The sequence below is a fragment of the Phacochoerus africanus genome, chromosome 9 (assembly GCF_016906955.1).
Source record: "Phacochoerus africanus isolate WHEZ1 chromosome 9, ROS_Pafr_v1, whole genome shotgun sequence".
In the NCBI taxonomy this organism is placed as follows: Eukaryota; Metazoa; Chordata; class Mammalia; order Artiodactyla; family Suidae; genus Phacochoerus; species Phacochoerus africanus.
Window position 1 is genome coordinate 17,760,679 of NC_062552.1, and position 23,756 is coordinate 17,784,434.

Sequence of the window (23,756 nt, forward strand, 5' to 3'; positions counted from 1 at the left end):
AAATTGGATTCATCCTTGACCCACTTCCTAGTCCTTGGTGTTTCACCTGAGGGTGAACCCAAGGGATCACCAAGTGAGAGAGAATGTTCTAGCATGCTTCTAACTTTTGTTTTACAGGGGAAACTGAGCAACTTAGGATGTCATGTGTCACCAAGATGATAAGTAGAATTTCATGTTTCTGAATGAATTGAGAACAAATATGAAACCTGTAACTAGTGAGCTGACAACCTAGTCAGTCCCTTTCATTTGCAGGGATCTGGGGTAACACAGAAAACCATCTCTGAGTTTGGGGAAGACCAGAGATGGTAATCTTCACCACACTGAGAAATCATACCCCAAAAGTCCCTTCGCTCCTTCAGTGAGCAGTATGTGGAGCTGTGAGGAAGGCAAGCCATCAACGCTTTTATATATTTTGGGAACCTTAAGGAATTTTTATATTGTATATGGGTAGTGTTAAGTCATATGCTATTTCCTTATAATTAAATTTATCTTTAGAAAACCTTGAGATAAGCTTGTCCTTTATTTCTGATCTTCCTTAGATTTCCATGAGTACAAAGGCGATGCTATCAACTGTAAAATTTTTAGAAATCTACTGCCTGGAAAGTGTAAAGGAGAGGGCACTGAGCTGGATGTTACTGTAAAAAAATTTTAGAGAATGTTTTATCCATTGGGAAGTAAGTATGTGGATGTGTATTTCATTTCCAAATTTTCTCAATATGGAAGCAGGCTTCTATATAATGTGCCAGAATGGTCTTTTCAAAGCATAGGCATTGTGTTTCTTTTGCTTAAAGCCCTATAAATGTGTTCTCATTTCAGTTACAATAAACCCCAAGCCACTCACCATAGTTTTGTTACTGAACAAAAGTTCATTTGCCCCATGCATAGTGAGGCCAAACAAACTGAAATGTTTGGAGCTGAGAAAGATTTATTGCAGGGCCAAGCAAGGAGAGTGGGTGGCTTATGCTCAAAAACCCTGAACTCCCTGATGATAGGCTGCAGGGAGTGGAGTCTTCTGATTGGTTGGTGGTGAGGTAACGGTGGTGCTCCAGGCATCTTGTGCTCAGCCTGAAGTTACCATCCTCCACCTTAGTTCCTGCAGAACTGGAAGATACTGTTAGTCCTCAGGGAGGAACAGGACTCTACCCCAAGGCTATACTATTGTTTCTTGACTGCTCCTCCCTTGTTTCTATATTTTTCCTCCCTTGATTTAACAACTGTTTGAATCTGCTCTTTGGAACTCAGAGAAGGTCAAGGAGGCTGAATGACATCTATTTCCTACAAACCAGAAACAGGGGGCACAGAAAGCATTGTACCTAGGAGCCCGACAAGGTCTTCCTCAGTTAGTATCAGTGTTGAAGGCCCAGCAGAGTCTGGTTCCTGCCTGCCTGTTGCATGTCATTTACCGCCCTGTTTCCTTACACTGTATTCTAAGAATTCTGAGCCCCTTGTTGTTCCTTGAATGTGCTGACCGTGTTCTTGCCTCAGGGTCCCCTCTGTCTGCATAGCTCTTCTCTCAGCTCTTGGTTTTTGACGCCCTACATTTGATCATTTAGGTGCATGTACAAATGTGACCTCAGCGGAAAGGCAGTCCCTGGAGACTTTTGAAACTGGTGCCTCATCCCAGTCAACCTTACTCTCTAATCCCAATTCGTGTTTTCTTCAGAGCACATACATTAAGGGAACTATTTTTATTTGTTTATCAACAGGCATACTTCAGACATTCTTTGGGTTCAGTTTTGCAATAAGGCAAATATTGCCATAAAACCAGTCACATGAATTTTTTGGTTTCCCGGTGTATATAAAAGTTATGTTTACACTAAAATCTATTAAGTGTGCAATAGCATCATGGCTAAAAAAGCAATGTACATATCTTCATTAAAAATGGCACAGATAGACTTGTTGGTGCAGGATTGCCACCAACACTCAAGGGGGAAAAAAAAGCAGTATCTTCAAAGTGCAATAAAGTGAAATGCAATAAAACAAGGTATGCATGCATGTACCTATGGTTTGTCTGTCTTCTTTGTAGAATGCTATCCCCTTGAGGGCAAAGAATTGCCAGAGAACAGTTTTATCTCTAGCACAGAAGGTAAATAGCTGTTTTGCAATAAATAGCACTTTGAGTGGATGAGTGTTTGCTCCTCTGAATTGAAGCCCTGCCTCCTAATTCTTCTTCTGGTTTTATCTTTAACCTCAAAACAAACATGACTTGGGTTCAGTTTTATGTCCTTCAACTTTAGTTGACCACCAATAACTTTCTCTGAGAGTCACACTGTTTCCAAGTGGCTTGAAATTCTTCCAAGCTGCTTCATATGTCACAACTGTATGTGTAGCCATGTGAGAACTGACGATGAGCTTGATTAAAATGTTTGGGTGCTTGAGTAGCAAAATTTAACCAGTGTCATTGAATATGACTAAATGACTCTCAGATTGACAATTGGTCTTTATGCTTAGCATGGTAAAATTTTTTGCATTGTGCAATAAAAGAACATTTATTAGTCAACATTTTTCGTTCTTGTATTTGTATAATACTGCAGGGGACCCCAATCTTTTGTGAGATTCTCTGGGACTATAAGAATTTAAAGCCAAGCAAATACTGAAGAGAGGAAAAGATAACACTGACATTGAGTTCTGTTAGTAAAGTGTCCCATGAAAGGAAGGGTGGGACTTAAAGAGTGTGACTCATGGGTCATTTTCTATATATTTTACCACTTCTCTGGTGTGGGCACAGATTTATCATATGGATGCCAATCACAGCAGGCTTTACAGTGTAAGGGATGCATGCCAGTGTGCATTGATCCTGGGTACCAGGATGCTAAAATCATCATGGACCCAGAAGGTATTTGAGAAAATAGTGATGCATGGAAAAAAAGAAGATATGCTGCCATCTACACCACAGCTGACAGCAACACCAGGTCTTTAATCCCCTGAGTGAGGCCAAGGATTGAACCTGCATCCTCATAATCCACTGAGCCACAACAGGAACTCCCTGAGTAAACAGTTTTCTTCATGGACTCTAAAGTTTGGTAATAAGAAATCTAAATTCTGTTATTAAACAGAATCACTAATCCACTGTGTGATGCCATGTAAATCAATATCAAATTTGCTTGTATCTTTAAATTTGGGAATACTGTCTTCCTTATTTGTTCTTATTAGTTTCAGATAATAAAGCTTCAGCTTTGAAAGTCAATAAAGCCTATTACCAATAGGAGATATTATTGTGGATAATTAAATGGGTAGTATTAAGTGTTTCAGCTTCCTTTTAGATTTAGTGTGATAAGAAATGTGAAAGATGTAATGTGTAAAAATATTTTCATTAGATGTACATTTGGATGGATAAAGAACCATTTAAACATTGTTCTGAATTCAGAATAGAAGCTATAGATATATTTATAAAACTTAACCTTACCAAAATTAAAAAATCTTTTGTTTGTGGTATCTCATGACATGTAGGTATTTTTTTTTTTTATCAATGTAATGTGAATGATAGGTGAAAGCTTATAACATATTAAATATTTTCATTAGATACACATTTAGAGATAGGAAAACTCAATTTAAAAGCAATCTCTATTCAGAATATAACCTGAGTAATATTTATCAAACCTATCAAAATTAGAAAATCTTCTAATTGTTTAGTGACAAGTCTCATGACCTTTAGATTACCTATTGCATTCAATTTTATTTTTAGTCCTTTCAATTATCTTCCTGATCTCAGACATTTTACAGTGAATTAATTCTTATGTGGGAGAGTTTCATCTTCGTTGTAGGGGGTATGAGTCATTATTACTTTCATCTAATGCACAGCATTTCCCTGTAGTCATTTGGGTAATAATGAACTATTTAAGCATTTCTGAATGTAGAGAGTAGGCACAAATTTGATGGTCATTTATTTGGTGTGAGGAAAATGATCTTATAATGTTAGTGATTATGCTAATTACTTCTAAGGGGTGGATTCAGCATGTGAATGGAGAAAATGAAACACAAGAAACTAATAATGTTGCTAAAACACTCCAACAACCTCTATAAATGATTTAACTTTATGTAGCATTAGACAAATAAGTTAATTAAAATTACCTAGGATGCTTTCAGGTTAAAATTTGATCAACTTTTACATTCCCTGGCTTTACCTTTATTACTTTCTAAGACGCTCTGAATTTTGCTATCAATATCTTATATGCCATTTTGTTAGCTCTCCACTTCAAAACTTAAATAAATCATTGCCCTTAATACCGCCTATATGAGGCAGACATTTCAGTCCCTTAGAGGGAACATGAGCATCTCTAGGTCAGCTTGCTTTTATAATAGTGTTGGGAAGCCCAAAGCCCGCATATAAATAAGCGTATTTGAAAGCCCTTGGCAGAGTGGTGCATAATGTGTAGGTAATGACGAAGATATAGGGAACTGAATTTCAATTCAGGCTGGCTAACAAACTAGAAAATGAACATAGCTAAATTAAACAAGGTTTGGTGGAGGAAAAAGAAAATCACTTATTGCTGCTCTTCTTAAAATGGATCGTGCATGTTATTTAATTATTAGTACCACTGCTCTGAATTAATTAAGCAACGAGAGCCTTGCTAGATGTTATGAAATACAGACACAGATGCAGTATAGAGCCTGGGGTTGACATTCTACTTAAATTGCCAGGAACATAAGCATGTGCCAAGTGGTCTCAGTGAGAATAAGGCAATTGGCCTGGAAAGATAAATGGGACTATATGTGGGTAATAATGAGTAACAGAGTATTGGTTTCTTTTTCTCACTGTGTGTCTCAAAATAGGTATGTATGTACATGGAGTTCCCTGACTAATTTCAAACAAACTTCCATGTGCTTATTTTATTTCTTCCTTAATTAAGAAATAATTTACAGTACAATATTAAAAAGATGCAGAAAGAAGAAAATATATATTGTTGATTGGCAAAAAGAACATTTGTGATTGATAGTCTCCTCTTAATGATTAATGCAAATATTTGTTAAAACTATATAAAACTATCTTAGAAAAAACGCTCTTGCATCAGTTGGGAATTCATCCAGTGTTACTGTCCTGGATTTTAAACAAATGTCACATGAATGACATTTATTTATTCAAAAATAATCAATTAAATACTAAGTGGCAGAAACTTAGTTGTCTATTAATTTCCCTTTTCCCTCACTTAATAATCAAGTTTCTTAGTTTCACCTGAATGAATAGCCACTCAGATTGAAACTATGTGTTCTGTCTTCTCTTACAGCTTAGAGTGCCATCAGTGACTAGATTCTGGCCAGAAACGAGCAGAAAAGAAGGGATGCCTCCTTAAAGGTATGGGACCTTCCTGTTTTCCTTTTTTCACTGTGCAGTAGATATACTAATATGAAACCAGTCACCTCCAGCCAGTATATCAGAGTGAAACAAACTCCAATATTGTAAAAGCTTTGCATTTTCAGGTCTCTTGATTTTTCCAGCATAGCTGATTGGTTAAATAATACAGGTGTTATCATGAGTGATATTGAGAACGCTTTCAAATACGTGGTGGCAATCTGAATATATTCTTGAGAAAAATGTTTATTCAGGTTCTTTGTCCATTTTAATTTTTTAAAAATATTTTTGCCTATTGAGTTATATGAGAGGTATACATGTATTTTGATTGTTAACCCCTTACCAGATGTGTGGTTTGTAAATAATTTCTTCCATTCTCTATGTTGCCTTTTCAGTTGTTCACGTTTTCTTATGTTGTGTAGAAGATTTTTGGTTTGATGTGGTCCCACTTTTTGTTGTTGTTGTTGCTTATGCTTTAGGTGTTGTATGCAAAAAAAATCATTGCCAAGACCCGTGTTAAGAAGCTTTTGGCCTATATTTTCTCCTAGGAGTTATACGGTTTCAAGTCATACATTTAAATCTTTAATTCATTCTGAGTTAATTTTTGTAAGTGGTGTAAAATAGGGGTCTGGTTTCCTTCTTTATATGTGAATATCTAATTTTCATAACACCATTTATTAAAGTAACTATCTTTGATCCACTGAGTATTCTTGGGTCTCTTGTCAAATATTAGTTGACTGTATTTGCATGGGTTTACTTCTGGGCTCCAGATTGTGTTCCATTGGTCTATGTGTCTGTGTTTATGCCAAAACAAAACTGATTTGATTACTATAGGTTTGTAATACAGTTTGAAATCGGGGCACATAATGCCTTTAGCTTTGTTCCTCTTTCACAGGATAGCTCTGGCTATCTGGGGTCTTTTGTAGTTCCTAAATGCATTTTAGGATTGTGTGTTCTATTTCTGAAAAAATGCCATTGGAACCTTGATAAGGATTGCATTGACCATGTAGATGGCTTTTGATAGTATGACTATTTTAATAATACTAAATACTCTAATAGATGAACACAGGTTGCCTTCCAATTATTTGTGTCTTCCATTTCTTTCATCAGTGTCTTATAGATATTTTTAGCCTCCTTGGTTAAATTTATTTCTAAGTATTTTATTGTTTTGATGCAATTGGAAATTGGATAAAAATATATTGATTGTCTTTTGGATGATTTTTTTCCAATGTTGGGAGTGTGGGATATTAATGTACCCAAGCATTATTATATTTTTTTTAGGTTTGTTAGTTTTTGCTTTAAATATTTAGGTGCTCCAAAGTGGTATGCATATATTTATAATTGTTTATATCTTTCTGATAAACTGACTATTATATACTGACTTTTTTTGTCTCTTTTGACTATTTTTAGCTTAAACTATTTTGTCCGATTTAGGTATAGCTACACCTACTTTTTGCTTATTTTTTATTTGTTTGTTTTTTGGTTAGCATTTGCTTGACATACCATTTTACATCCCCTCCCTCCCAGACTAGGTTATGTCTTTAACGCTAAGTATGCAATGTAGTAGCTGTACATTGGATCTTGTTTGTCTATCCATTCAGCCAACTATGCCTTTCACTGGGGAATTTAATCCATTTACACTTAGAGTAATTATTGATATGTGAGACTTACTATTTCCATTTTGTTGTTTTCTGAATATTTTATAGATCCACTGTTCCTTTTAATTTTGCTGTCCTCTTTGTGACATGATGATTTTTTGTACAGTATTCTTTGACACTTTTATCATAATCTTTTGTGTAACTACATGAATTTCCTTGTTGTTATTCTGAAGATTACATAAAAGATATTTTATCTACAATATCCTATTCTAACCTGATAACAATTTGACTTTGATAGCATGCCTAAGCTTTACACTATTTAGCTCCGCCTAACTCACATTTTAGATTATTGATGCTATAGTTTATTTATTTATTTTTAATATTGTAAAGCCAAAACAACTTATTTTAGTTATGGTTATTTTTAATACTTTTCTTTTTAACACTATAACTACAGTTTAAAATGAATTACAGACCACCATTACAGTATTAGAGAATCTGACTTTGACTATATATTTGCTTTTATCAGGAAATTTCATACCTATATGTATGCTTTTATGGTGTTAATTGGCATACTTTAATTTCTGCATAAAGAACTTCCTTTAACATTTCATATAAGGCAGGTTTATTGTCAAGAAACTCCCTCAGCTTTTATTTGTTTTGGAAATTCTTTATCTATCCTTCAATTTGAAAGACAACTTTGCCAAATATAGTATCCTTGTTATTTAATGAGTTGCTTTTCTGTTGCTTTTTTTCAAAATTCTCTTTGTCTTTTGACAATTATAATGGGTCTCAGTATAGGCCTTTTGAGATTTAATCTATTTGGTATCCTTTAGGCCACATAAATTTCATGTCCATTTCTCTCCCCAGATTAGGCAAGTTTTTATCCATTATTGCTTTAAATATATTTTCTGTCCCTTCTCCTTCTCTTTTCCTTCTAGGATTCCTATAATATATGCATTGTGTCCCTTTATGGTATCCCATAAGTCTGTTATGCTTTCTTTACTCTTTCTTTTCTTCTTCTTTTTTTTTTTTTAATAATTTTTGCTCCTCTGACCTATCTTGCAGTTCACTGATTCTCTCTTCCAATTGCTTGAGTGTGCTGTTGAAGCTGTTTATGGAATTTTTCAGTTAAGTGACTGTATTTTTCAACTCTAGAATGTGTATTTTTTGTTTTGTTTTGTTTTGTTTTTTTGATTTTGATGCTTTCTATTTCTTTGTTGGATTTCCCATTTTTTTCATGCATTGTTTTCTTAATTTCATTTACTTATCTGTTTGTGTTAGGAAATATTCAGATTTCTTTTCCAGGCAGTTCATAGATCTCTGTTTCTCTAGGGTCAGTTGTTGGAGCTTTATTAGTATTCCTTGGTGCTTTGATATTTACTCTATTTTTGTATTCCTTCATTCTGTGTGTTGATATTTGCATATTTGTGTAAGCAGCCTTCTCATCTAAGACTTTACAAGTTCTCTTTGGCAGAGACAGTTCTTCACCAGTTAGCTTACCTAATGGTTCTGGATAAGTCAGCTGGTAGTGTTCTTGGGAAGAGAATTATCAGGATATATTTTAGGTCAAGGTCACTGCCTAAGTAGTGCTGCCTGCTGGAACAATTGGGTAGGATTGAGTTTTTTTTTTTTTTCTTTGTAGGTCTGCACCCATGGCAAATGGAAATTCCCAGGCTAGGGGTCAACTTGGATCTGTAGTAGGATCCAAGCCATGTCTACCACCTACGCTGCAGCCCACGGCAGTGCCGGATACTTACCCCACTGAGTGAGGCCAGGGATCAAACCCAAATCCTCATGGATACTGGTTGGGTTCATTACCACTGAGCCACATTGGGAACTCCAGAATTGTTTTTTTTTTTTTTTTTTTACATAGAACTGCTGGCTTGGTTGCTTGCCCAAGAAGGGCTGTGGGATGGGTTCTGCAGTTTCTTAGATTCTTACCATGCTTCCTAGTTAGGAGGGCATGAATGGAAGGAAGAGACTGGACATTAAACTCAGCAGAAAGCAATGCTGTGAATTAGCTTTAATGCTGGTTTAAGTAGCAGAATGGACCCTAGGCTGATATGGCTTGTTTTTTGGGGCCCCAAAGCAGGCAGATATGTGCACTGAGATCCCTAGACAGAAGGACCAACTGGCTTTGTTCTTCAGACAAGCAGAGCCACTGGCTAGGCTTACATGCCACTGTAAGCAGTCTGTAGAATGGGCTACATAGCTTTTTGGATGCTCTTCTATGGTTGGGTAGGTTTTTAATACTGTAGGTTTTTCATGCTATAGATTAGCTTTCTTGCCTAGTTTGGGCCACACGACAGGCTTCAAGGCTGACAAGTCTCCTTATTTGGGGACTAAACCAAGTACGGCTGTACACCAACTGCCTGGCCAGACAGATCAACTGACTTGGCTCTACAGGTGGCCAGGCTTTCTGCTCAAATACTGCAAGGCTCTTTCTAGGTAGTCTGGTGAGGTTTCCTGTCAGGTGGGGCTGGGGTGTCACTCAGCAGTAGACAGGACTGTGAATTAACTTTCTTGCCTGGGCAGGGCAGAAGAATAAGCTTCAGAGTTGGCAAGGCTATTGCTGAGGTCTCAAATCAGGCAGAATTATACATGAAACTCCTTAGCCAGATTGAGGGTTTGGCCCTGCAGCTGGGAAAATCCATTGGCCAAGCTCTCTGTTCTAGTCTACTGGACCACACAGCTTCCCAGGTGTTCCAGTTGGGCTCCACAATTGAGTGAGGCAAAATGTTACCTCAGCAGTGGGTGGGGCTATGTTTCCCTAATCGGGGAGGAAGAGGGCAGTGGAATAGGCTCCAAGACTGATAAAGCTCATTTTTTTTGGGGGGGGGGTCCCATCTCAGGCGAAACTAATAGCAAATTCTATGGCCAAATAGGACTGCCAACTTCAATCTGCACAAAGACAGAGCCACTGACTAGACTCTCTGCTCAAGTGCCGCTGAACCATGCAGCTTATTGGGTGCTCTGTCCAGGTTTCCTGGTTGGTCACTCGATAGCGAAGTAAAGGCTTTACTCAGTAGTGGACAGGGCTATGAATTAGCTTTCTGCCTGAATAACATGGCAGAACAGGCAACCAGACCAGCAAAGTTTATTGTTTCAGGGGTCAGTTTAGGCAGAACTGCATGCTGAGTTACCTGTCCAGAGGAGCCACTGTCCTGGCTCTAGAGAAGGCCAGACCTGCTAATTAGGCCCTTTTCTTGGGCCCTTCTGGTCTATACAGCTCTCCAGGCACTCTGGCAAGGCTTCCTGGTCAGGCAGAGATGGGGGCTACACTCAGCAGTAGGCAGGGCTATGAAATAGTGTCTCTGCCTTGGGTTGGAGCAGGTGTCAGAACAGGCTCCAAGGCAAACAAGGCTTGGGATTCTAAATCAGGCAGTACCACACATCAAGTTTCCTGGCCAGATTGGGCTGCCATTTTGGCTCTGCAGATGGGAAAATTACTGGTTTGGATTTCTACCTGTGCCCTCTTATGAGTAGCAATTCAGTCTGCCAAGATCTGAGTGCTGGTTACTCTAAGTGCTGCCCTTTTTATCCATCATAATCTCACCTCCAATACTCAAGCCCCATGCATTCCCCTTGCAATCCCATGAAATGAGACCTTAATGGGCTTCCCAGGAAGTGTCACACAATGCTGGGGGAGCTGGGTGTCCACTGTGGACTCTCTTTCTCCCTCTGGGGAAGTCGTAGGCCCAGGGGATGCCTCTCAGTGTGATGCTGTACCAACCTGGGGGAGGGGAGATGCAGTCAGACTGCAGACATTCCTCTTAGCCTTCTAACTCTATCCTTCTTGGTCTCCACGATCCGGGAGGATGCTCCAACCTCACCCCTGTGTTCTAGAATTTATACAACAGTATCTTGTCTATGAATAATTGTTGGTCTTCTTATGAAGGGAACTGAAGTCAGGAACAACGTATTTTACACCTTGATGATATCACCAGAACTCCATTAGTTTCTAAGGATGAAATGTAGAATTAAGACTGGTGTTAAAATACTTACCTGGCAGGGGAGATACCATGATCACGAGGGTGGTTTTCCCAGCACCAGGCTTATCCACTGCACTCCGGATGTGCTGACTCCTGCGATTTCCCCAAATGTGGGAACTCGACTGCATAATTTGTGGTAGTGGGGGACTGCGTTCGTGCTTTCCCCTGAAAAAAAAGAAAAAAAAAAAAGATCGGTGTTAAAGAAAGAAATTCAAAAACAATGAATCAAAAGAAAAAAACAAAATGAGGGAAATAAAATTACTTTCTTTACAGTCTATTTAGTAATCTCAGAGTCTTTAGAGTTAAAAGGATATTTTCCAGTCATGAATTTCATCATTTTTATATTCGCCCAATAAGCAAGAAAGGTTAGACAAGAAGACTCAGAATCTGTGCCTTATATTTCAGAACTGGTATTCAACAATCCCAATGCTATCATGGAAAATTCTCTTCCACATTTTTATTTTACTTTGTAAAAATTCATCATTTTTCCTTAGACCCCTCACACAAGGAGGAAACAAAACCCACTTTAGCATGCATGCCCCTTATCTAATTCAGTACATTGTTCTCTAGAAACTGATTCTAAGATTTTAGTGGAGTTCTGTTGTACGGCAGTGAACTAAAAACCCAACTGCTATCCATGAGGATGCAGGTTCAATCCCTGGCCTTGCTCAGTGGGTTAAGGATCTGGCTTTGCCACGAGCTGTGTAGGTTGCAGATGCATCTCAGATCCTGCATTGCTTTGACTGTGGCATAGGCCAGCAGCTGCAGCTGTGATTCGACCCCTAGCCTGGGAACTTCCACATACTTCAAGTGCAGCTCTAAAAAAAAATAAATTAATTAATTATAAAAAAAGATTTTAGCAGAGTTCCCATTGTGGCTCAGTGGATTAAGAACCTGACTAGTATCCATAAGGATGCAGGGGTTTGATCCCTGGCCTAGCTCAGTAGGTTAAGGTTCTGGCATTGCCATAAGTTGCAGCATAGGTCTTGGAGCGGCTGTGATCTGGTGTTGCTGTGGCTGTGGTATAGGCCAGCAGCTGTGGCTCTGATTCTACACCTAGCCTGTGAAACTCCATATGGGCGCCTAGCCTGTGAAACTCCATATGGGCGCATCCCTAAAAAAAGACAAATTAAAAAAAAAAAAAGAAGATTTTAGCACATGTACACAAACAGACTAGTTTTCCTAAGATCAAGAGTGTTCTGATGGAATCTTAGCCTCTTTCTGCCTGACATGGAACATTGCCTTCTAGCATCTTTGGTTATCTTTTGCTCCTATGTAACTATGTCACTTAATAAAACACACACACATGCACACACATTTTTTTCCTCTAAGTTTGTTTGTTCTGAGCTATTCTGAGTTTGTAAGCTTTCCTATGTTGTACCCACTGCCATTGATCTTTTAACCACGTTTAATAGGGTTTAGGGTCTAAGCAATAACTGGCTTCAAAATTTCTTGCTTCACAGATATTAAACACACACATAAGCATATTTTTATATGCAAGCGCTTGGGTCTCCAAGCCATCCAGCAGGGATCCTTGTCCCTGCTGCATATTTCTCTGTCTTCCTCCACCATGGTTAAGTGACCACATCCTCTCAGCAGAGGAGGGAAACACCTAGAAATCTGTCATGTCATATCACATCCAAACGTTTAGGAACATTGCTGGTGGGGGAAAAAAAAATGCAAAACAAAACTGGGCCCTTTTGCTTCTGTTTCCTTCCTGTTAAAATCTAATAACCACTTGCTGTCTTCTAAGACAAGATAATTGAAGGGTGACTTTTTACAGTCTCGAGGCGAGGAAGACCAACCCAATGAGAGAAGAGAATGAATACTAGAATTTGACCGTAGCTCCATAGCACTCAGGACAAGACTGGTAAGATTCCTGCGCATTTCTAGGTGGCTTTGGACTGTGTTAACATCATCAGTCTCCTCCCCGACACCCTGCCGTGTTAACATAGCCTAGAAATGGTTTCTCCAACCCTGTCACTCCCTAGCTCAGCTTTCATTAAATGACTTGGATTCCTAGATCTGCTTTACTAGATAACTGATTGTGTGATAATTGTCAAATAATTTATTCTATTACCCTGGTTAAATCAAGGGCATTGACTAGATAATCAGGCTCAGCTCTAAGTTCATTGACATGGACTACGGAATTTAATTGACATGGAAAAGAAGGTCCAGACAGGTTACTTAGCCTGTGTTTATGGTCCTTGTTACCAACAGAGATGGGACAGGATGCTTGATGTTGTAGCCTAGACTTTAGCGGTCATCACTCTCTCCGTATGGTTTACATTATGTAAAATATTGAACTCGAGGTGGCTTTCCTCCCACTACTTGATATATCTTATCAATATATTTCTATCAATAAATGTTTAAGGATTGAAAGCTCACTCTAAACCAATCTAATACGTCAAATTTTGATGCAAAAAGTAAATAGAAAATGTCAAATACAGTTGGCCCTTGAACATGCACATATTTGAACTGCACAGGTCCCCTCATATGCAATTATTTTTCAGTAGTAAAGGCACGATCTCTGGTTGGTTGAATCTGCAGAGATGGAGGAACCATGGATACAGAGGGTCGACTCTAAGTTATATGTGGATTAAACCCCTCATTGTTCAAGGGCCAAATCAACAATAACCTTTTGATTTTCCATAGTAGTTTTATTTATTATTGCTATTTCAGCAGTAGATAAGTGATTCCCAGAGGGTGGTTCCCAAATAACCTCTCCCCCTAGATCTCCTGAGACATCCTAGGAAAAATCATGATGCTCAGGAGACAATTCACGATCCCTTAGGAATTTCTGCGAACCACAGCAGAGAGGATAGCATTACAGAAATAAGCCTTAAGCGGTTTCTAAATCTCTTTAGTCATCACAGTGGGTATTTATAAGTTAATTTTACGTTATTATCTGAGAAACAGAACTTTTAAAAACAATGGGAAAATACTGCATGTGCACATATAGGCAAACAGTGTGTAAAATGGCCTTGAAAATGACTTGTTTATCAGCCTGGCACACAGGAATAATTGATCAGGTGACTAGCGAAGCATCTCAATTCCAAGAGTTTACTAAAGCAGAAATATTTTTAAAATGTTCTAAGAGTAACTACTGTATATTTCAAGTCTATTAAAAATGTTTAAGTACTAAAAAGTGTAGTTATGTTTCAAATTAAGGTAGAGTAGTTCTTAGTACTGAAACATTTTTAAAAAAAATATCCGCCAAGTCCTTGAAAGTATTTGGATATATTTGGCCATATTTTCCTTGTGGCAGGATGTGGGTCACAAAAAAATTATAATCTTTCATTTTTAAAATAGAAATATACTGATGCATAAATGTATTGCCTATAATGTATCAGTCTGCAGGGTATTATTTTTCTCATAATAGGAAATGGCAGAAGCAGGTAACTATATTCTTCTGGTGTAAAATGGAACTGAACAGTCTTTTGCAATTACACTGCATAGACCATACTGGTACTGGTGCAGGAAGCATAACAATTTGCATATTTTAATTTAGAGGTTAGGGACCCCTGTCAAAGCAACAGCTTGGACCAGGTCAGCAAGGAGAAATTGAGAAGAGAGAAATAATTGAAAAGGCAGTTCCCAACAAAATGAAATTTGTCTCGTTGTCACTTAAGGTTGTCTTCTTGTCTTTCTCAGGGAGCAAGGTCAGCTTAAGAATGAAGGGAGAATAGGGCATGGTAGATCGCTGCAGACCAAAGGATAATTTTTTTAATAACAGTGGCAATTGCAATATATATTTATGAAGGGGAGAGAAGAAGAATGCACAGAGCTTTCTGGTTAAGAGTCAGCAGGTGTCCTTTGAGTCAAGATATTGCAGACGTGTACACAGCCGATCTAAAGTTTGTCCTCAAAGACAAGCAGGTTACAGAGGAGATGAAGTCCTTAATGAAATAATTTAGTGTGACATATTGATATTGAAGGCTGGAAGGCAGAAAAGGATTTGCAACAAAATTAAGGTATGTCTCTCTTGAAATGGTTCACCATTCCTTTCTCTGAGGGCTGATATGAGATTTCATGAGTGAAACAGCCCATTTTATTTCTTTCTCCAAGTTAATGCCAAAACAGAGATGCCAATGTGAAGTTCAAGAACTACAACCACATGAAAATCTCATTGGAATACAGTCCAGAGGAAAGTCAAGTTATAAAATGTTTCTTTGGTTATGTTTTAGAGAGGTTTTAATCTTTCCAATGTCATGTGTTTTCAGTTAAAATGTACATTAGGAAAAAAAAAAAAAACTAGGGCACCAGCAGTGAAGGGAATTAGGCCTGGGGAATGTTAGTTTTAGATAGCGGCAATGGAGGATGGCTAGAGCTATTATCAGAGCATAAAAACGGCAGCCAAATTTCAACTCTGAGCAGGGATAAACATTGTCACAAGCATCTGAGTATATTAAAAAAAAAAAATCCCTTGCTTGAGAAAATGAAGATAAGCATTTCACGTTCATGGTACAGTTTCAGCATTTACACAAGAAGCAAAGACAACACCCACAAAAAAGCCATATTCTGTGGCTGGCAAAGCTATTTGCTGTCCTAACACATGGGAAGGAATCCCACTCATCATTGTGGCTTGCTGTGACAGTGATTCGCAACTGGTGGAAGTTTGCAGATAGGCAGGGAGGGAGCATTAAATGTATGAGCTACCCCTCCTTCCTAGTTGAGAATCCAGGGTACATCATAAATCTTTAGGAGAAGAAGCAAAATATTGAGGTTAGAGTCCTAGCTCTCCAGCTCTGAAGCCTTGGACAGATCCATTAACAACTCCAAAGTTTAGTCTTTTCATCCTGAAACAATACATTGCTCTACTTTACAGTTTTCACAAAGCAGCATGCACAGTGGACTGTTTTAAACTGGGAAGCACGTTGTAAGTTTAAGTTCTTATTAATTGACAGAGATGAATGTACATCCTTGGCGTCTAGATTCTTGCACCCCCTCCCATCTGCTTAGTCATTTTCCCTAGAGCTAAATCTCAACCACCTATCCTTCTTGTTTGGTTCCAAGCAGATAATGTTCCACCAGCTTCTAGACACTAACCTATCCAGGGCACCTTATGAGGAGCGGACTTGTCTTCACAAGTCCATTTTCAATATGAATTACAACTGTTGCTCCAGAAATGGTCCCCCAAATTCCTAGTGATGCCTAAATTCATTGTAATCTTTTCTCTTTAAAAAATAAAAAATGGATTAATTATAAAACATATCAAATAATGAGGTCGTGTGAAACTCATATAGGTCTGCTCAGGGGCAATTTTGGAAAGAAAGCTTACAGAATATACTTGGCAATGCTGAGCCCTCCCATTAAAAAGAAAGACCACACAACACTTGCTATGAAAATATATTATGTTTTCTTCAGAGAGCTAACACTTCCTCCTTTGTCCTGGGGGTTCTCCAGCGACTTTAGTGCATTATTGCATGTTACCTTACCTAAAGTTATTAAAACTCACAGAAATAGCCATGCAGTAATAAAATGGAAACTATTAGTATACCAATCAAACAGATATAGAAACAGTAGTGCTAAGAAAATATGACCTGTCTAAAACCTACAAAACACCGGATAGATCCAGAAATAGAATCTAAGCTGCTGACTCTAAACATTGGGCAACACTTCCTCTCTTCAGAATTATTATTGTTAATAGTCTCTTCACATAAACAACCTTCTGCTCCTTGAGGATGGATGAGATCATACAAGCCACCCATTCTTTCCATAAGAAATGAGACAGTTGTGGCCAATGAGTAATTCATAGAATGTTCTTGCGCCATGGTGGAAACACACATGTACACACACACACACACACACACACACACACTCACACTCAAAATCCCATTCTAGGTTCAGATTGTTTTGGTTTGTTTTCTGAGATGGAGTATGAGTTGAAATGTTAATTTCAAGCCTCAGCCCACAATTTTTTCCTAAATTTCACACTCTGTCCTTTTCTATTCTGGCCTGTTCTTCCCTCCCTAAATCAGATAATGAAGAATCTAGACCATGGTAGAATGGATTTTTAATAGATTTTATAATTTAGCTATTGTCACTTCCACAGAGACTGTTCATTCAACTAGCATGTATTATGGACATGAAATAGAATTTGGAAGGTTGAAAGTCATTCAGCCCTGACTATGAAAAAGTTATCATGATAGTTTAAAGTGATCACATCAGAATTACACTTGGTCTTAAAAAGATGCTGATAAAAACTACTCTTAAGAAAAAGTACTTGCAAGTAGCATCTAACTATAATATAGGTGATTTGGACAATTTAGATAGATTATTTTTTTCCTGCCAAAGTGCTTCTGAGGAAAGGAGAATGGAAAAGATAGTAGTACAGAAATTGGCTCTTCTCAGACCAGCTGAAGTTATAGCCAAAAGGCCTTTTGTCCATGTGTGTAGTTTAAAAGACTGTTGGTGTACACTGGGTTTTAGGTCAGCCTGGCACAGGGGCCAAAAGCTGGTACCAGCTCTGTCTTTACATATGAAAGAGGATATTCTGGCTACATTGTTGGTAAACAGCAGTTCCTGATTCACCCCCCTGAGATCTTTCCATTACAATGCTCATGAAAACAGGAAAAGAAATGCAATTTCAACAACAGTGGAAACTAGGAATGTTGGTCAAAAATGTGTCAGGCAAAAGTTGGAGAGTCAACTAAGGAAAGCTGAGCCTGGAGGCAGAATGGTAAAGCCTTGTGTGTTAATAAGGTGCGGGATTTCCATCGACACAGACTCATAGAGGCACATGTCCCCCTTTCTGGTTTGTGAGAGTTCCTCAAATGGAGGAATTCAAGCACACTGTTCCACCCTTTGGCCCCTCTTCAGTCTTTAATGCATCTCTCAGCTCAGTATTCCTCAGGAATGAAACACTGCCAAGGCCCCAAGGCCAGTGTGGATGTGGTAACCTTTTAGATCCAGATGTTGGAATATTTATTTGACCTATTTTTTTTTTTGCAATGCATGAAATAGAGACAACTTTAGGCTGTGCAGGCGAAGACTCTTCCTTTATGATAAAATAAACAGACCTTAAGGCCATGGAATTTCTCCTCAGGCTATGGATACTAACTAAAGACAAGATGGCCCAAAACCAGAAAGTTGATTGGGATTATACACATAAAGAACTCCTGTAGCTTGAGATCTAAAAGGATGATTCTAACTGGGCCCATATAAAATTGATTAATAGCAACAGATTGATGAATACCACTCTTCAAGGACAAGAGCATATCTTCTCAAAACAAATAAGTATCATATGAAGTGATTCTACCATTTAAACACAGAACTACAGCACTGGAAGAGAGAAAGAACTAATTTTGAAAACATTTCTAATTTTAAATAAGCTTTTAAGTTACTGTATTTATGTTCAAAAATTTTAGGAAAATAAGGTTCCTACACAACAAGCAAATTGTTAAATCATTTTTAATATTTTTATCATAAAATTATTAAAATAATAGACTGAGATGAAGAATGAATTAGACAACGCAAGATAGTGGTTGACATGGGCTGAGATCAGGGGATGGGGAGTTGTTTAATGGGTGCAGAGTTTAAATTTTTTAAGATGAAAAGAGTTTTGAAAAGTTTGTTACATAATAATGTGATCTTATCACTACTAAACTCTATGCTTAAAAATGGTTAAGTTGGTAAATTTTATGTTACATAGATTTTATCACAATTAGAAAATTAAAAAGAAACATAATTAGAGAGTTCCCTGGTTGTCTAGTGGTTAAGATTTGGTGCTCTTACCACTGTGGCCCAAGTTCCATCCCTGTTCTGGGAACTGAGATCCCACAATAAGCAGCTGCCAAAAATGAAAACATAATTAACTGTAAAAGAAATTAATAAATTAGATGAGGAGCAAGCTAAATAAACCATAAATAAAAAAGCTTACTGTGCAGCTTATTCATTGGATAAGAGCATGGGCTTTGTATCAAAAAATATCTAATTATTTGTCCTGGTTCCACTATTTTTCAAGTCTTTGATTTTGAAAAAGTTAATCTCTGAAAGCTTTTTTTTTTTTTTTTCACCTTTAGAAGAAATACTAATAGTACATCCTTTATAGGATTTCTGGAAAAAAAATTCATTGAGATGATATATTCAAAGTGTTTAGATGGTATTTGGCATATAGTTGAGTGCTCAATAAGTATTAATTATTATTAACATACTCAAAAACTAAAATGTAATCACAGATTAAAATTATTAGAAATAATAAAGAGCTGTGTCAGCATTCCAGAAAATTGAGCTTTAAATAGTGAATAAAAACTTGAGTTCTTATCTTAGAACACAGGAAAAAAAAAAGGGGGGAAATGGAAACAATGAGAGAAAAGGTGATAGGATTCAGAGAAAAATCTTCAACAGGCTTAACTAGTAGCATAATAAAGAAATGAAAGTAATAAATAAATTATAATAGAAGCCAAACTTCCTAAACCAATACTTTAGCATGCAGAACAAACTATGTACCAGACAGGTAAATGGAGAAAAACAGGACACAGGTTTATAAAGTTTTATTTTGTATTTCATGTATCTGTACTTGCAACTTTTAAAGCAAAATTGTCTTAATTCCATCCAGGCAAAGTGTTAAAAACAAACAAACAAAAAAGTCACAACAAACTAAACAACAAAAGTCAGAATTATTTCACAGTTTTCTTCAATGTTCTAAAAAACAATCAAGCAATGTCTGAGGCTCACAGTATCAACTGCCCTCAGAAGGCAGGCAGGTGATGCAAGAGAATGAAGTAGCACAAGTAAGCCCTAGGATATGTTGGGGACTACAGGTTCAGACAAAAAGCAGAAGTTGCCACTCAACTCAAGTTGTGTGTTGCTATGTGAGAATGCCATACTACGGCTGCCAAATGTTCTAACCTTTTGAGAAAAGCCAGAAATGCAAATTTCTATGTGAAATCTCCAGAGTTTTAGAGTCATCAACAAATCCACATTTTCTGTTACCATTCCACAGGCTAAGGAAAATACATTAGTAGGTGGTATGGTCTCTAAACTAATCCCTAGTCAACAATCCATAAAGAACAGAGCTGTAACCTAAATGAAAGACTTTGATTTCTTGCCAAGATTTTGTTTGCATGTCGGAGAATGAGCTGTTTTCATATATTGATCGTTTATTTTTATAGATTTCATAGGTAGCACATCTTTGTCCATCTTTTTGCTTTTAATGTAATTCGTTATATTTTTATAATGGGTTTATTTTTGGCAGAATGTAGCTAGAGTTTGCTTTTTTTGCCTTTTAACTCACGTTTAGACTATTTAGATTAGATTTGATTATTATTATCCAGCTATTTGTCTTCTACTTGTCCCATCTGTTCTTCCCTTTTCTCTTTTCTGCTTTCTCTTAACTGAGTATTTTTTATGATCTTAAATTATTCTTTTGTTGGACATAATTTGTTGGACACAATAGTTATAATTCTGTATTATGCTATTTTAATGCTTACCTTAGCGTTTAAATACACATCTTATAACTTATATAGTCTAATTTCAGGTGATATTATACAAATATGTATATAAGAATTTGAAAATGATGTGTTTCTGTTCTTCCCCCCACCCCTAGCCTTGGAGCTATAGTATTTGTACATTTTGTTTGATGTGTTATAAACCTTGTTATACATTGTTAGTAATTTTGCTTGAAAGAGCAGATTCTTTTTTAAAGATATATAAATAATTTTCTTACAAAAATCTTTATGTATATGTATATAGTTATTATTCCCAATACACTTTATTGCTTTCAGGTTTTGTGTGTTTGAAAAGTCTTCATTTAATCTTTATTTCTGAAAGAAATGGTCAATCAGTAAATAATTTTAAGTTGATAGTTCTTATTTTGATTTGCATTACTTCCAGTGGGAAATCTGCTGTGACACTTTTGTGCAAAATGTACTCCCCCCACCCCCACCCTCATCCCCCTGCCCTCGGCTGCTTTTAAGATTTTCTCTATTACTGATTTTAAGTGCTTTGATTGCAGTGTGGCTTGGCAAAGTCTTTTTCATGTCACTTGCACTTGAGGTTTATTGAGTTTCTAGGATCTGGGAATGTATGGTTTTCAGTAAATTCAGAAAAGTTGCCATTATTTCTTAAAATATTCTCTTGTCCCTGCTTTCCTACCTTTCAACAACTCTAATGATGTGTATATTTGCTCCAGAGCTCACTAGTGCTTTATCTTTTATATCTTTCTTTCATATCATGTGGTTTCTATTGATATGTCTTCGATTTCACTAATCTTTTCTTCTGTAATATCTAGTCAGCCCTGCAGTGAATGTTTCATTCAGATATTAGAGTTTTTATCAGTGCAAGGTCAATTTATTTTTTAAAATATGTCTTCTGTATCTCTGTGTAACATGTTCAATCTCTCCTCTGGCTTCTTGAACATGCAGAATACATACATAATTGCTTTTCTAATGTTCTTGTCTACTGATTTTATCATTTGTGTAATTCTGGCTCTCTTCAAATATTATTTTGCCCCATTATCTTTCTCTGCTACTAGGACTCAGTTTTATATATCAGGAATTGGTAAACTTCTTCTGTTAAAGATCAGATAGTAAATACTTTGGCATTTGCCAGTCATTTGATGTGTCACAGCTGCTCAGCTATGCCACTGCAGTGAAGATGCTTTAGATAATATGTGAATGAATGGACATGTGATAAATACATCTTCTTGTCCTAGTGTTTCTTTTACAAGTCCATGACATCCCTTTTGGCATTAAAATATATTTGTCAGGTGTAAGATTATGTCAGTTCTTTTTTGGTTCATATTTGCTTGTTATATCAATAATTTTTTTCTTTTATACAATGTTATTGACTTTTTAAAAAATGTATTATTATAGTCTTCATCTTTTAACGAGTAGGTTTACTCAATTTTATAGATAACTATAAATACTAGATAAATATAACTGCTTTTGTATTGGTACTTATTTTTCACATAAACACATTTTTCCCTCCCTCTGTGCTTTGTATTTGATAGATTGTAATTTGTTCTGCTGTCTAAAATTTCTACATAGCATTTATTTATTTCATTATTATAACAATTGTTCTTCCCCAAATCATGATTATTTTCTTGTAACAAATTCTTAAACTTGTATTATGTATGCAAACATACACACACAAGAATTTTATGTATTTTTCTTCTAACAACAAAAGTAACAAACTTTCCCAAAATAATTCTCATTTCTCAAGTTTCGCATCTCATCAGATTGAATCATGTTAAATTTTAGTTGTGGGTTATTGTATGTTTATTTCTCCAAATGGTCTAGATTTCTCCCCCATTCTCTTTCTCTCTTTCTCCCTCCCTCTCCTTCCCTCACACAAACACCCCCCCACACACACACACCCCCTCAGCTTTCACCAACGTTAACTGTTACCATAATATTTGATCATTTGAGTCATCATGTCTCTTCCACTATCATTTAGATTTGTTCTTTTCTAATTTGATTGTATCCTCTAAAATTGTTTTCACTTGGAGTGTTTCTTTGCTTTCTATTCAGCAGTATTTAGAATTTTCTCTTGGATTTTCTCAAATTTAGTTATAGTCTGGGTGTGGGTTTTTCATTACCCTATTTGGCACTCAAAGGTCCATCTAAGTCTTTAATTCTGAGAAAAATTCCTAAATTTTTATACATTGTATTTCCATTTGAAACTTCTTTTGTAGCTTATCGTTCTTTTATTTGGCTAACATCTTCATAACTATATTTATCATACTATTTTAAATTCTTAATCAATTCTGATACTTTTGCTTAAGATGGTACTTGTTGTCCAGTTCTTCTTTCTGTTTTAGGTAATTGTAGGCATTGATCTTTAGATACTTGATGAGTTCATGCTTTCCGGGTGCATCGGTTACTCTGTTTTAGCAGGATCTCTGAATAGAAGGAAATGTCCCTGGATTTCTGGAAATGCGTTTTGTTTAATGGCCAAAGGAGCATCTTCAGTGAATTTCGGTGAATTTTAAAAATAGAGGACTTAAATCCTTGGGTGAGAACCTCAGGCCTACAGAATCTCTGTAGACTCTAAGCTGTCAACTACCATTCCCACAAGAGTTTCGTCTAGTTGATAATCCATGTCTCTCTCTTTTATTCAGCTTTATTGAGGCATACATGATATACAAGAAATTGTACCTTTAATGTATACATCTTGATGATTTTGGACATATGCATATAACTTGTAACTAACATTATTAGAGAGACAGCTCTAAGAAGTAGCTGAATAAAAGATTAGCATTTAAGCATCAATACAAAAATGTAATAAACAAAACAAAGTTCCCATTCATATTTATTAGGGAAAAAACCCCACAAAACATTTAGGATAAGTCATATAAAATGTGCAATGCCTATTTATTCCATTTACAAATAGTTTTGGAAGAAACAATGGAAATACAAAGATAAGACAGATTCATGGTACCTGCCCTTACAGAGTTAGTGAAGTATTTTGGGGTCAAAAACGTCAAAGAATTATACCAGTAAACATAAAAATAATAAACTATGTGCTACAGAAGTACATGGTGCTTTGAATGTATATAAGAGGAAGGACTGGGAGTTCCCGTCGTGGCGCAGTGGTTAACGAATCCGACTAGGAACCATGAGGTTGCGGGTTCGGTCCCTGCCCTTGCTCAGTGGGTTAACGATCCGGCGTTGCCGTGAGCTGTGGTGTAGGTTGCAGACGTGGCTCAGATCCCGCGTTGCTGTGGCTCTGGCGTAGGCCGGTGGCTACAGCTCCGATTGGACCCCTAGCCTGGGAACCTCCATATGCCGCGGGAGCGGCGCAAGAAATAGCAACAACAACAACAACAACAACAGACAAAAGACAAAAGACAAAAAAAAAAAAAAAAAAGAGGAAGGACTGATTTAGTCCGAGAGGCTGTGGAATGTTTCCCTGTGGTAGAAGTTACCCGGT

The 23,756-nt window shown here is 36.9% G+C and overlaps 1 non-coding gene across 1 annotated transcript; it reads left to right on the top strand.

Moving 5' to 3' along the window:
- Positions 1 to 10,885: 10,885 nt before the first annotated feature.
- On the top strand, positions 10,886 to 11,048 carry LOC125136984 (U1 spliceosomal RNA). Its single transcript, XR_007137307.1, has one exon. It is a non-coding gene; the product is annotated as a U1 spliceosomal RNA (small nuclear RNA).
- Positions 11,049 to 23,756: the final 12,708 nt, after the last annotated feature.